We start from the raw sequence: 15447 nt of genomic DNA, 5'->3' as shown, positions 1-15447 counted from the left end.
GTGACGCAAAAGATGCACCATGTTGCAAGACAGGCCTCACTTCATCTCCAACAAGATACCGTCAGTTTAAACTGTAAACATTTAGGACTGTGTAGGGGGCATGGAGAAGCTGAATCTTCTGTAAATGTCAAAATTGTTGTATACAGTGCTCAACTTCTGTGTACTCTTTGATATGCTAGACTCCATCTGCACTATGAGATACCTAAGCAAAGGAAACACAGGTGATGTGATTGTGAAATGAGGAAAAGAAATTCCACATTTTTCAATTACATCACCTGTGTTTCCTAACTTTATGAATGACATTGTGCAGATGAGGTTTAGGCCTGTCCACGGACACAGAAGAGGTCTGGCCTTTGTTCAAGAGTGAAGTGGACATGACTCACTTCATTGGTAGGCCTGCACATGTATTATCTCCTCTGTACTCTTCAACAAGCCTAAATTTCATCTGCAACTCTGAGTTGGCCTCACCTCAAACAAACCTCTGGATAGGCCACACCTTATCGTCATCCTGAATCAATCATTTAAAATGTTAGGGACAGATTTATGATAGCCGTGTGCCTCTTTTGCGCCGCTGTGCGTCACATTTGTGACGCAGCAGCGGTGCAAAAGATTTGCTATGTTGCGACATATTTACAACTTGATGCATCTAGGCAGATGTGTCATGCTGTAAAGTCCTGTGCCACATGAAACCGATGCAGCAGTGATGCAAAAGATGCACCATGTTGCAAGACAGGCCTCACTTCATCTCCAACAAGATACCGTCAGTTTAAACTGTAAACATTTAGGACTGTGTAGGGGGCATGGAGAAGCTGAATCTTCTGTAAATGTCAAAATTGTTGTATACAGTGCTCAACTTCTGTGTACTCTTTGATATGCTAGACTCCATCTGCACAATGAGATACCTAAGCAAAGGAAACACAGGTGATGTGATTGTGAAATGAGGAAAAGATATTCCACATTTTTCAATTACATCATCTGTGTTTCCTAACTTTACGAATCACATTGTGCAGATGAGGTTTAGGCCTGTCCACGGACACAGAAGAGGACTGGCCTTTGTTCAAGAGTGAAGTGGACATGACTCACTTCATTGGTAGGCCTGCACATGTATTATCTCCTCTGTACTCTTCAACAAGCCTAAATTTCATCTGCAACCCTGAGTAGGCCTCACCTCAAACAAACCTCTGGATAGGCCACACCTTATCGTTATCCTGAATCAATCATTTAAAATGTTAGGGACAGATTTATGATAGCCGTGTGCCTCTTTTGCGCCGCTGTGCATCACTTTTGTGACGCGGCGGTGCAAAAGATTTGCTATGTTGCGACATATTTACAACTTGATGCATCTAGGCAGATGTGTCATGCTGTAAAGTCCTGTGCCACATGAAACCGATGCAGCAGTGATGCAAAAGATGCACCATGTTGCAAGACAGGCCTCACTTCATCTCCAACAAGATACCGTCAGTTTAAACTGTAAACATTTAGGACTGTGTAGGGGGCATGGAGAAGCTGAATCTTCTGTAAATGTCAAAATTGTTGTATACAGTGCTCAAGTTCTGTGTACTCTTTGATATGCTAGACTCCATCTGCACAATGAGATACCTAAGCAAAGGAAACACAGGTGATGTGATTGTGAAATGAGGAAAAGAATTCCACATTTTTCAATTACATCACCTGTGTTTCCTAACTTTACGAATCACATTGTGCAGATGAGGTTTAGGCCTGTCCACGGACACAGAAGAGGTCTGGCCTTTGTTCAAGAGTGAAGTGGACATGACTCACTTCATTGGTAGGCCTGCACATGTATTATCTCCTCTGTACTCTTCAACAAGCCTAAATTTCATCTGCAACCCTGAGTAGGCCTCACCTCAAACAAACCTCTGGATAGGCCACACCTTATCGTCATCCTGAATCAATCATTTAAAATGTTAGGGACAGATTTATGATAGCCGTGTGCCTCTTTTGCGCCACTGTGCGTCACTTTTGTGACGCAGCGGCGGTGCAAAAGATTTGCTATGTTGCGACATATTTACAACTTGATGCATCTAGGCAGATGTGTCATGCTGTAAAGTCCTGTGCCACATGAAACCTGCGTCAGATTTCATGTGAGCGTTTTGTTGTAGGGTGGCCAGTCATTTGCATGAAAGCCCTGTAAAACTAACACAGTAAAATTAAGAAGATTTCACTGAGTCACATTTATGGCATTGCTGAATCAAATCCTTACGCCTGTTTGAAACAGCATCGCTGGACATGGTTAAATAATATCTGCAAAATGTTACTCTTGTTAAAAAAAATTACAATTATAGTCTCTGAGATTTGTCTCTTACTCTGCAACATCTCATTGTTGTTCTCTTTCTTTAAAGATAACGACAACATCAAGCATGAGTGATAATGAGCAATCTGTTGATCTCGATATTATCATTGAAATTGTGATTGAAACATCAGTGGAAGTAGATCCCTTGGATGATTTAAATCCTGAGGATGATGAAGAACATGATGAGGATGCCGATTTGTCAGAATTGTATGACATAGGGTGGGAAGCTGACCTGCTTGAGCCTATGTAACTATAAACATTAATTTTTAAAAGTTACTGGAAATGAAAAGTAAACATGTAAACCGTTTCATTTAAAATTAAACACAACTTCAAAAACAAGTTGTGTGTAGTGTCTTTAATAAAATAGTCAAATATGCTCATAAAATTAGTTCAGATTCACATAGAAAACAGCACAGGTCAAATGTAGAAGCATTCCATTTCTTTGCTACTATTTGTGACTACTAAATTTGCCAATGCACTAAAAATGATTGTATGTAAGAATGGCAAGTAGTGTGTTAAATTTTTGACGACTGTTATTGATTTACTGTTTGGTAATAGTGGTTAATAACATTTTTAATTATATTTTACCACAGATTCAACTGCAGATCATTTCAAAAGTAGAAGATGCCTTTTAAAGAGAGAACAAGAAAGGCTACAAAACGTCAAAGACAGCAGATTACTAAATGTTTGCAGCAGTCATCTACAATAAAAACTCGTCAAGTCACCAAGAAAGCTCCGGGTAAGAGAACAAAATCATTCCTAAGAAACATTTGTAAAAAAAAAAGTATTACTACAGAACATGTTTTAGTACAGAAAAAGAGAGCCAATTTAAACAGAAAGGAAAGGCCAATCAAAAATGTTACTGCTAGAGCAGGAGATAACTCTGTGCATGGTAGTAGAAGGAAAAATCAGTTTAGGGACATTCGTAGACGAATGTTCCGCAACAGGATAATTGGCAATTTGTTAAAAAATATTTAGAAAGGTGAACAGAAAGTAGTTTTTTATAAGAGAAAAAAAAAAGTTGAGAAAATTATTGATGAGGCATTCGAAATTAAGCGAAAGTTATTTATTTTGATAATCAATAGAATTAGGAAGCTAAACAAGGCAATTTATGATTTCAAAAGAAATAGTAGATGGAAGAGAACAGTTAATCGTAGTAATTTTTGTAAAGTTTTTTCAGGAGAATGGATGCATAATTCAAGTTGTGAGGCATTTTTTAATGAGGAGAGTTATTTCCAGGATAATGATTTGGTGCATGCAGTTGACACCAGTGGTCGAGCTTATGAGGTGAAAGATGGTTGTCCAGTTGAAAAAGAAAAACTTGGGACAACAGAGGCAGAAGAGGTGTTAGGTAATGAGGTTTTAGGAAGACGTCCTAAGGGACCAGTGTATATCTGGAAGTGTAGTAGTATTTGCAGTGTGCGACAGGATTCCATCAATTTGCTTTGTGTTTTTGTACGGACATTTAATAAGAAAACTTTAAAACAGAAAATGAAGTTGTTGCAAGAATTAGATCCTTGCAGAGTGAGAGAAGTGATAGGTTTGCATGGTCATTCACTGGCTTGTCTTTCCAGGAGAGTATGCCAGAGTGTTTTTCATCATTTCAGGATGCTAGCAGTGCATCATAATAAAGTGAGGAAATTAGTTAGAATGTTGTATTATGCTTAGAGTCCAGCAATTAAACAATTATGCACTGCTCTTTTGCATGGTTCTGAAGTAGATGTGAAGAATATTTGTGAAGAAATTGAGTTTTGTTACTTTGCAAGTAAAGAGGAGAATGTTGAAATTGACCCAGAAGAAGAAGGTAATGTGGAAGATAGTGTACAGGTTTCCAGTACAGATAATTTTCAGAAAGAAATTGCCACGTTTCAGGTGAAATCAAGTGAGAGGCCTAATTTTACTTGTGTGTGTTGTCGACGCACTTATTATAAGAATCAGACTAAGTTAGTGGATTTATATGCGAAAAGTGAAAGTGAAAATAATAGTGAATGGAAGGATTTTGCAACATACTTGATGGTAGAAAATTGTTTTGATTTGGGATTGGATCAACGTGTGTGTACTTATTGTTGTAACAAATTAAATCAAAACCGGATGCCTGCTAGAGCGGTTCATAATAATCTGGAATTGGTTGAGATTCCTTCTGAATTGAAGGATTTAAATACTTATGAATCTATTTTGATTCAAAGTATCCATTCCTTTCAGGCTATTGTACGAATGGAGCCAAAGACAGGGAAATTGCCTCCATCAGATTTACAGAGAGGATTAAAGGGAAGAGTTGTTTATTTGACTCTAGATTTGAAGAAAAACATTAATACAATTGGAGTAGAGAAAGTGGAAGAGGAACCTCTGGTTATCTTAGTTAATGGAGTTCCGACAAAGAGTAAGAAAATCTGGCAAGATTTAGTGGATGTTAGGAAAGTCAAAAAGGCAACATTGTATTTGAAGAAAAAGAATAAGTACTACAAGAATGTATATGTTGCAGAAGAGGAAGTAAGCGAAGAAGAGGATAGCGATTTGTGTGCTGGTCAAATTGAGAAAGTAGAAGCCTCTAAAAATGAAGAAATATATGAACATTATAGTGTTCATCCTTTGCATTCCAAGGAAGTCATGGGGAATCCTATTGAGTTGTTTCAAATGAAACAAGCCAAAGGAAGTCCCATTAGTGTTTGGGAGGAAAGTTTGGAAGCTCGGTGTTTCCCACAGCTATTTCCAACAGGTCAAAGAGGAAGATATGATGAGCGACCTGATCAAATTCTTGCTTCTGAATACCGGACTTTACGATTGTATGCAGAAGATCCTAGGTTTCGTCAATGCATTCCCTATTTGTTTCATCTACTGTTTGAAAGCGATCTGTCTGGACTGTCATATGCAGTGAACCACATCTTGAAAAGTGGTGTACAGATGCAAAATATCTCGGCAAGTGACTTTATGGATAAAGTCAATGTGCAAGACAGTATTTTGGATTCTCACCTGATTAATCTCATGGCATGTCAGCGTGGTACTAATGAGTACTGGTACCGTCGTCATGGTGATTTAAAATGTATGCTGAGGAACTTAGGAACTCCCACATGGTTCCTCACTCTCAGTTGTGCCGAGTATGGCTGGGAAGATTTACTTGAATTTCTACGAGAGGCAAATGGAAACATTGAAAATATCGAATTCAAGACACCCGGAGAACTGTGCTCCTTGGATCCAGTGAATGTATGCAGGTACTTCAATCATAGATTTGAAGCTATGATGTCTTTCATTACGAACAAGAAAAATCCACCTCTTCGAGAGGTGTTGGATTTCTTCTGGAGAAAGGAGTACCAAGCAAGAGGTGCTCCTCATATACATATGCTGCTGTGGATCAAAGATGCACCCAATTTTGGAACAGATCCGGATGACTTAGTGATGAGTTTCATAGAACAATATTCTACATGTGCTGTTCCAAAGTCAAAGGAAGACAAAAGCCTAAGAGAACAAGTTTTACGCTTCCAAAGCCATCATTGTGGAAAGTACTGTCGTCGTAAATTCAGAAACAAGGACAAGTTCTACACAAAATGTCGTTTCGCCTTTCCACGACCGGTGATTTCTAAAGGAAGAGTGAACAGTCTGATGTCTTCACTGCGACATAATGTGATGAAGAAATCACCCAAAAATACGTACAATTTGAAAAGGAACGAAGAGTCCAAGTACATCAACGACTACAACCCAGTGATTTTGTCCATGTGGAATACTAACATGGATATACAGTTTGTGGCTGATAACTGTATGGCTCTGGCTCGGTATGTGACATCTTACATCACCAAAAAAGAAAAGACAGAATTGAAGGATATGTGAGAGGACATTTCCCATGAAAAGAGCCTCAGTAAGAAGTTGTACAGTTTCAGTCTGAAGATGTTGTCGCATCGAGAAATCGGAGCTTACGAATGTTCTGACCGGTTGTCTTCAGCAAGTCCCTATGCCAAATCCAGGAGTATCATTTGGGCGAGTCTTGGTCTTGCTGCAACGCGTAATCGAGTTCTGAAACCTGTACGGGAAATTGAGTATTTGGCGGAAAAGGAGCCAAACAGTACAGATATTTTGAAGACCAACATGTTAGATACATATTATCCAAATAGAAGCAGTCACCTCGAGAATGTTTGTCTGTATGAGGTTCTACAAAATTACATATTCAAGAGGAACATCAAAGAAGATATTGATAAAGGAGTGTATGCTGTAATTGGAAGTGAGTGATGTCTGGTCAAGCAAAGAAAATGCCACTTGGTAAACCATCGAAAATTGAGTGGCGAATCTCCTGAAAGAAAAGAGTTTTTCTATTTAGCACTTTTGCAACTTTTCAAGCCTTGGCGTGCAGAAGAGGAACTGCTTGGAGATTTTCTCTGTTACGAAGACTCTTTCAATGCCGCCAAGGAGACCATAGAATGTCCTGTTTTTCCCAAATATCTAGAAATGTTGAATGCGGAAATCGAGCAGGAAGCAACGATTGCAGCCGAGATTGCTAGAGACAGTTCTCAGGACAGTCAGAGTTCTGTTTCATTGAGTCAGGGTCCACTAGGAGGACCAGTTATCGAAAATGAAGCTGCCACTGCCATGATTGAAGTGGAAAGAGCCATGGCACATGCTCAGGAGGATGCGGTTAACTTAGAAGACTTGGAAAGACAACTCAACGTTGAGCAGAGGAAAATATATGACGAAGTTACCAACCAAATAGATCATGGATTAAGTCATGAGAAGAAAGAGTAGATCATGTACGTCGTTGAAGCCTGTCTGACTGTACGTGAGTGGAGAAGCGGGAACTGGAAAAAGTTTCCTCATTAAAGCAATTTCATGTTATCTGCAGAAAAGGACTGAGTCATTGCTGTCTTGTGTTGTCACCGCTCCAACTGGACTGGCAGCACATAACATTAAAGGTATTACTTTGCATCGTCTACTGATGCTGCCAGTGGAGCATGATAACAAATTACAATACCACAAGTTATCTGGAGATGCTTGTGAAGTTTCAAGAGTCTTGAGGAACATGAAACTTCTTATCATTGACGAAGTAAGCATGGTTTCCAATGTCATGCTTGCCTTTGTGCATTTGAGAATGCAAGAAGTTCTCAAAACAGAGTATGATGTGTTATTTGGTGGCAAACACATCATTGTTTTCGGTGATCTTCTGCAGCTGACACCAGTGAAAGGACAACCTGTGTTCAAAATGCTCACGCATGAAGATACCAGGAAGTGCCTAGGGAGTATTGGCAACGTCAATATATGGTTAAACTTCAATTATGCTGAACTGCGTGAAAATATGCGTCAAGCTAAGGATGAAGATTATAAGAATATTCTACAAGATGTTAGAATCGGAAAAGTGACCGAGCATGGGAAAGAAGCTTTACATGCACGATTACTGTCAAATTTGTATCCAGAAGAAGACGTTGTGCCTGAGAATATTTTTCAGAAAATTACTGAGAAGAAATCTGGGATATGTTTGATGCCAACTCTTGCAGAATGTGCCATCTTCAACAACAAAATGTTGCATTTAGAAAACCAAGAGATTGTGAAACTGGAAGCTATTGACAGAGTAGAGCATATGGGAGCAACAATTATTTTGTCTGAGAATTTGAAATCAAAATTGGATTCATTAGAGAAGACTATATCTAAAACTGCTGGTTTTGAAAAGACTCTGAATGTGTGCTTAAATTGCCGTATAATTTTAAGAAGGAATTTACATGTTGAAAGAGGTCTGGTAAATGGATCAATGGGTAATGTTGTTGATTTTGAGAAATACAGAAATAGAGATGGAATTGAATTTTTAAAAATTAAATTTGATGGCATTGAGGAAGTACTGCTAATTGGTCGTTGCTCTGCTAGGTTTTTGCTTGTAAAAGACTTATATGTTCGCCGTAAGCAGTTTCCTGTTTGCTTGGCATATGCGGTGACAATCCATAAATCGCAAGGTTTAAGTGTAGACAGTGCATTGGTGAATATTGGCAGTTCTGTGTTCAAGGAGGGTATGGCATATGTGGCATTGTCACGAGTCAGAACTTTATCGGGATTGTACTTGATTGAGTGTGATGTCACAAACATTTGTGTGGATCTAGATTGTGTTAAGGAATACAATAGGTTAAGAAGAGAGTATGCGCCACATTTGCCTCAATATCCTTTGTTTGAGAAACGTGTGGTAGGCCGGAAACGAAGAAATGTGACCAATAGTAGAGAGGTTGTAGCAAAAAGACGAAAAGTCGATGAACCAGAAATTATAAGCAGAAAGAAAAAGGATTTTGTTGAAGATGTTGTTGGTTTTCAATTTGAAAACAGTTCTGGTGTCAACTGCTATGCTAATGTAGTGGTTAATGTTTTGTTTTCTCTAGAAAATTTAAAAGAAGAGATTATGGTCAATTCGGATCAAAGATTTTGCAGTTTGTTGAATTCTGTGTTAGAGAAATGTAGCACTGATAGAACAAAAATAGAAAGTGTGTCTGAAATTCGAAATCTGTTAGACTGTCAGGAGTTTTTAATGTATATGCTTGATGTATTGCAAGATGAAGGTGTAGATGTAGATCACCTGTTTCACCTTTCTTATCAATGGCAACATGACTGCGAGAACTGTAGGGTATCAAGTACTACTAGTGTAGACTCCGAAAAATTTATATATTTAACTTTGCCAGACAGTAAATCAGTGTCCTTTAATAAGCTAGTAAAAGCAGCTGATCACAACATGGAGTGTAGCCAATGTAAGTCTGAAATGTTGTCCACATTATTTATACGAACATATGGCCAGTATGTCATTTTAATGTTCCAACGATGTAGGCCTGATGGAACAAAATTGACAACTTTAATTAAAAATGTTGTGGCTTTGCAGTTGTCAATATCAGGAAGGACTTTTGTAACTGCAGCAATTATATATCATGCCGGTCCTTCAACAACATCAGGACATTACACAGCTTATTTGAAGTCTAGAAACGGCTGGTCATTCTGCAATGATTCTGTTTTAACTTTAAAAAAAAAATTGCCTTTTGACCTTAAAAATTCTTACCTGGTGTTTTTACAACCAAAATTTTAGGGAAAGAATCTCGGGATTTGCTCTGAGGAATTTCAAGAGGTTCTAATGGCTCCTACACTATTTGGCCTTGAGGATAAGTGTAGTACATAGTCAAAAGTTATTTTTCAGTTTTAACTATTTCCTGAAAAAAAAGAAGATTTTTTTACAGAAAGTGGTGGGCACGGATTAGTTAAAGGACAACAGAGTATTTCCCAAAGCAAACGGTATTCTTACCATAACACTTGACGTCATGGAAAAATAACTGCACTTTGAATGAGTTCAGAAAAACTGTTTCTTTTAATAAGCTAATTCAAGCAGCCAATCAAAACATGGAGTAGAGGTAATGTAAGTCTGCAATGCTGTCAACATATTTTGAACAAACTTTTGGTTATAATGTCATTTAAAAATTCCAACTATATAAACCTGAGGAAAATAAGTTTTGAACTTTAATTTCAAATGTTGTGGCTACACACTCGTTGATTTTAGAAAAAAAATTCTAAATGCAGCTATTATATGACATGATGGTCCTTTGACAACATCCACTTATTACACATCTTATTAAAAATATTCTTACTTTCTGTTTTCAGAAGAAAGAATTTAGGGTAGGTAACTGGCCTATAATGATTCTAGGGGTTGATATAATTGTATGTACTGTTTTAAATTGCTTTGTGATTAAAAGTGATGTAGAGAATTAAATAATTGTAGTAGTCATAGAGGTAGTGTAAGTCTGCTTCATAGTAAGCAGTATCAGTGTCATAGGAAATGTGGAACATGAGTGAGCAAGAAGGGTAAGATGTTACTAGTACAGGATTGTGAAAGTGATCTTGAACGTTTTCTTTCTGAAAGTTGCGGAAAAAGAAAATGACGGGATTTGCTTAGAAGAATTCCAAGAGTTATAAATGGCTCTTACACGATTTGGCCTTGTGGAAAAGTGTGGTAGAGAGCGAGAAGTCATTTATGGTATGTAACATATTTGTCAAAACGATGGAGCTTTTCTTTCAGAAAGTGGCGGGCTGAAAATAATAACAGCACAACAGAGTGTAAGCTGTTCATAGGATATCCTTCGACGTCATGGAAAGTAAGTTAATTTTAAGGAGTTCTGATTTTTGATTGGTTATGTTATTTGGGTTTTTTAAACACAATCATTTTGATTGTGGTTTTTTTCCCCGCTGTTATATGATGAATACCTTAAAGTCACTGTTTTTAGTGAAATTTGATAAATTCTGAGAACAGCAAAAATAAACCATTTAACATGTATAATTAATTCTGTACTTTTTGTATTTATGATATACATTTAGAACTGTGTACGAGGCATGGAGAATCTGAGGCTTCTGTAAGTGTCAAATGTTGTCACATTCTGCGTAGTCTTTCATATGATAGACTACATCTGCACAATGAGATACCTAAGCAAAGGAAACACAGGTGATGTGATTGTGGAATGAGCAAAAAAAATTGCACGTTTTTCAATTACATTACCTGTGTTTCCTAACATTACGCATCACATTGTGTAGATGAGGTTTAGGCCTGTTCCAGGAGATAGAGGAGGTCTGACATTTGTTTAAGAGTGCAGTGGACATGACTCACTTCGTTGGTAGGCCTGCACATGTATTATCTCCTCTGTACTCTTCAACAAGCCTAACTTTCATCTGCAACCCTGAGTAGGACTCACCTGAAACAAACCTGTGGATAGGCCACACCTTATCGGCATCCTGAAACAATCATTTAAAATGTTAAGGGCAGATTTATGATGGCCGTGCGCCTCTTTTGCGCCGCTGTTCCATCACTTTTGTGACGCAGCAGCAGTGTAAAAGATGCACCATGTTGCAAGATAGGCCTCACTTCATTTCCAACAAGATACCGTCAGTTTAAAATGTATATAATTAGGACTGTGTAGGGGGCATGCAGAAGCTGAGGCTTCAGTAAGTGTCAAAGTTGTTGCATGCAGTGCTGCACTTCTGCGTACTCTTTCATATGCTGGACTACATCTGCACAATGAGATACCTAAGCAAAGGAAACACAAGTGATGTGATTGTGAAATGAGCAAAAGAAATTGCACGTTTTTCAATTACATCACCTGTGTTTCCTAACATTATGAATCACATTGTGCAGATCAAGTTTAGGCCTGTCCAGGGAGACAGAGGAGGTCTGGCCTTTGTTCAAGAGTGAAGTGGACATGACTCACTTCATTGGTAGGCATGGACATGTATTGTCTCCTCTGTACTCTTCAACAAGTCTAAATTTCATCTGCAACCCTGAGTAGGCCTCATCTCAAACAAACCTCTGGATAGGACACACCTTATTGGCATCCTGAAACAATCATTTAAAATGTTAGGGACAGTTTTATGATGGCTGTGCACCTCTTTTGCGCTGCCGTTGCGTCACTTTTGTGAGACAGCAGCAGTGCAAAAGATGCACCATGTTGCAAGATAGGCCTCACTTCATCTGCATCAAGATACTGTTAGTTTAAAATTTATATTTTTAGGACTGTGTAGGGGGCATGGAGAAGCAGAGGCTTCTGTAAGTGTCAAAGTTGTTGAAAAACTGTTTGTCCTTCAATCTTTTCCCTTGTCTTTTCTAATTTTTAAATACATGTTTTAATATTTTTCAAATGTTTGTTCTCTCTTTCACAGATTGAAAGTATAAAAATAACAAGTGACTAAGTTAACGACAATTATAAGGTAAATGTTTTGTACTCTTTTCGTTACATTTCTATCACATTTAACTTCTATTAGTTCCACTGCTTCATTTCTTTAACCCTCACTTTCCTGCCTTTGCTACTTCCCTCATTCCTTTCTCTATTACTTACTTACTGTACTCCTTCCACTCTTTTTTCTCAGTCCCTCTCTTCTCATAGTTCCTCACTCTTGTTCACTCACTCCGTCTCTATTACTCTCACTGTCTCTGACTGATCATTCTTTCACTACTTGTTCATTATGCTTTCTCTCTGTAGTTCAAGCACACTAGGGGGCATATTATCAACACAGGCAATAAAATTATCGCTGCTTTTATCGGCAGAAAACTGCCGCAAAAGTGGCTTTAGCGGCAGTTTTCTGCCGCAAAAGCGGCTTTAGCGGCAGATTTCTGCCGATAAAAGCAGCGAAACTTTTATCGCCTATGTTGATAATATGCCCCTATGTTATTTACATTTCTTTGCTGTTTCAATCATTCCTTTTCTGTTACTTCTTCTTTTCTGCATTCTGTTTTTTCTCTCTGTTATTCCAATGTTTTAATCTTAATTTGAACATTCACTCACATTCTCTAAGAAACTCTTGTTTGTTATTCTTCTACTCTCCTTTTTTTCTTTCACTTCCTTATCTATTTTGTTTTTCACAATTATACCCTCTTCCATCTTTTATTCAGTAAATAGATCTATTAAATAGTATCTCTGGTTTAATCCCTATAGCTGTCTTTCTTTTAACATTACTCTTTGTTTCCTTCCCTTATACTTACTCTTCTTTTTTTTTTTTTTTAAATTTGGGTTCGCTCCCGGTTCGCGTACCGGCGAGCGAACTGGGAAGCGAACCAAAAGAAATAGAGGTTGCCAGAGTGCAAACATTCTAGCAATTTTTTTATAAAGGGGAGGTAGTTCTGAAAATAACTTTTTTTTAATTATTTTTGTATTTTTTGAACGGTTTTATATTTTTTTTGTTTTTTTTGGGGGGGGAAACGAAAACGATCCATTGTAAAGGGCTCAACAGGAGCAACAAAAAAAAAAGATCATTTATTTTCTGAATCGTTTTGTACAAACATGATTGTCAATTGCTAAGTTGATTAAAGTGATGCGACTTTCTCTGTAGCAAATCAACTGACCGCAACGCACGCACACTTGTTTGACTGCCCCGAACCTCATCTGTATATTTGGGATCATCTCCCTCGCCTCTGGTCCCGTCACTTCCTCTACAACTGATCTTCTGGCCACAGAAGGGGGATTATCTTGCAGGTCACGTACCTGCGCAGCACTGTAGTTGTTAGGATGCCACCTCTCCATATGGCGATGCATTGTATAATTGCCATAACTATATTTTTTATCTGTCCCTCAGGACAAATCTTTCTTACAGATAAGGCAAGTTACATTCCGGGCATTCACTTTTTTTTGGCCCCGGGGATATTTAAAAAATTGCCAAATATAATTTTCTTTGACATGAGACCTCCTGGACTCCTCAGGCAAAAACTGCCTCCTCTCTTGCTCCTCTTCCTCTTCTTCCTCTTCTTCCTCCTCTTGCTGAATGATAACTTCAGCAGGTGGTCCTCTCTTCCTAGGAGGTGGTGGTGGTGGTGGGGATGCACCAGCTGAAGCTACAACACTTGCCATTGCTAAGTGATGAAAAAAGGTCTTCCTCTCACAAAGATGAAAGTCAGAGTGAGGAAACAAGGAGGGGTTTTCATCATTTGGGAAAAACAATAGTTCTAAACCAATGAAAAGTGTTACTTTTAGGTCACATGACCTAGCCTTACATCATTAGGAAACCAAAAGTGAAATGAACCAATGAAAAGTGTTATTAACAAGTCACATGTCAAACAGCAATCCGGTTTTCGCTCCGGCCACTCCACAGAGACCGCTTTGATTGAGTTGTCAGACACCATCAAGCTCTTGCAGGATGAGGGCAGGCAGGCCGTCCTCATCCTGCTCGACTTAACCGCGGCCTTCGACACCATCTCGCACACTATTCTAATTAATAGGATGCGTGAGATTGGTGTCTCGGGCTCCGCACTTGCTTGGATTACATCATTCCTGTCCAATCGCTCTCAATCGATCACCTTAGGCCCCTTTGTTTCCGGTGAACGATCCATCACCTCAGGGGTACCACAGGGTTCCATCCTGAGCCCCCTCTTCTTTAATGTGTATATGGCCCCCCTACTCACGTTGATTGAATCACATGGGATTCTCGTGACATCCTACGCTGATGACACCCAGCTTGTCGTCACTATCGATAAAAGACTTCCGGATGCTGCCATCAAATTCCAAAACTGTCTGTCAGAAGTCTTTTCTTGGCTCAACCTGCACCATTTAAAATGCAACAGCGCCAAAACAGAAATAATTCCCCTCGGTAAAGGCACATTCTTTTCCCCAAAAGACTGGTGGCCTCATAATTCCGAAGCACCACCGAGCGCGGTTGCCTCAGCCCGCAACTTGGGTGTTCAATTTGATGCTTCCCTCAGCTTCGATGAACATGTGCGCATTACCGCAGGGCGCTGTTTCAGTTTGATCAGGCAATTAAAGAAATTTTTTAATTTTTTGCCTATCAGTGCCAGGAAATCAGTCGCGGTGGCGCTTATCCTCTCCCGGCTGGATTATTGTAACGGCCTCCTAGCAGGTATCAAGAAGTCCTCTCTGAAAAAACTACAAACTGTCCAACATGCAGCAGCCAGGCTTGTTTTGAAACTCCCCCGCAGGTCCTCGGCCTCTGCAGCCCTCAACGCCCTCCACTGGCTGCCCCTCCACAAGAGAATCCTATTCAAGCTCTTAGTCACTGTATTTAAAGCTAACAGGTGCATGGGTCCATCCTACCTGATTAAGCGCTTCCAGCGCTACAATCCAACTCGCTGTTTGAGGTCATCGGGCGCCAATTTCATCTCTGAACCCCGTATAAAATTAAAATCCAAGGGTGGAAAGACCTTTTCTTTTCTGGCGGCCAAGGCATGGAACCGCCTCCCCCCCAGCCTTAGGCACGCCCCCTCTGAAAGCCTATTTAGGAAATCCTTGAAAACTTGGATTTATGCTCAGTCCGACTCTTCAGTTCTCGCAGCTATTTGATCCATGCCCCCCATAGACGACCTTCTGTGTGCTCAGCGCCAAGATGCTCCCTCCGGAGCGAAAGTTAGCGCTTTATAAATGATAATAAATATCAAATAAATATCAAACATGACCTGTTGTGTTTACGTTACGCACTTCGCGCCGTGTCCCGGATCGCTTCCGGAAAGCTGCGCTTCGCGCCTCGCTTCGCGTACCGGAGCACTTCCGGGTCTGCTAACGCGACGCGTCATATGACGTATCACGCGACAACGCGATACGTCACGCTGACGCGACGCGTCACAATGTTGTTTTCTAACGCGACAGTTGCGCAAACGGAACGTTTACTGGTTCGCGGACCGGATCGCGGCATTAAATTGAGCTAACGGAAAGCTA

The sequence above is a fragment of the Lissotriton helveticus genome, chromosome 8 (genome assembly GCF_964261635.1).
Source record: "Lissotriton helveticus chromosome 8, aLisHel1.1, whole genome shotgun sequence".
Taxonomy (NCBI): Eukaryota; Metazoa; Chordata; class Amphibia; order Caudata; family Salamandridae; genus Lissotriton; species Lissotriton helveticus.
The sequence above is the reverse complement of the archived record's forward strand: the minus strand, read 5'-3'. Positions refer to the sequence as shown.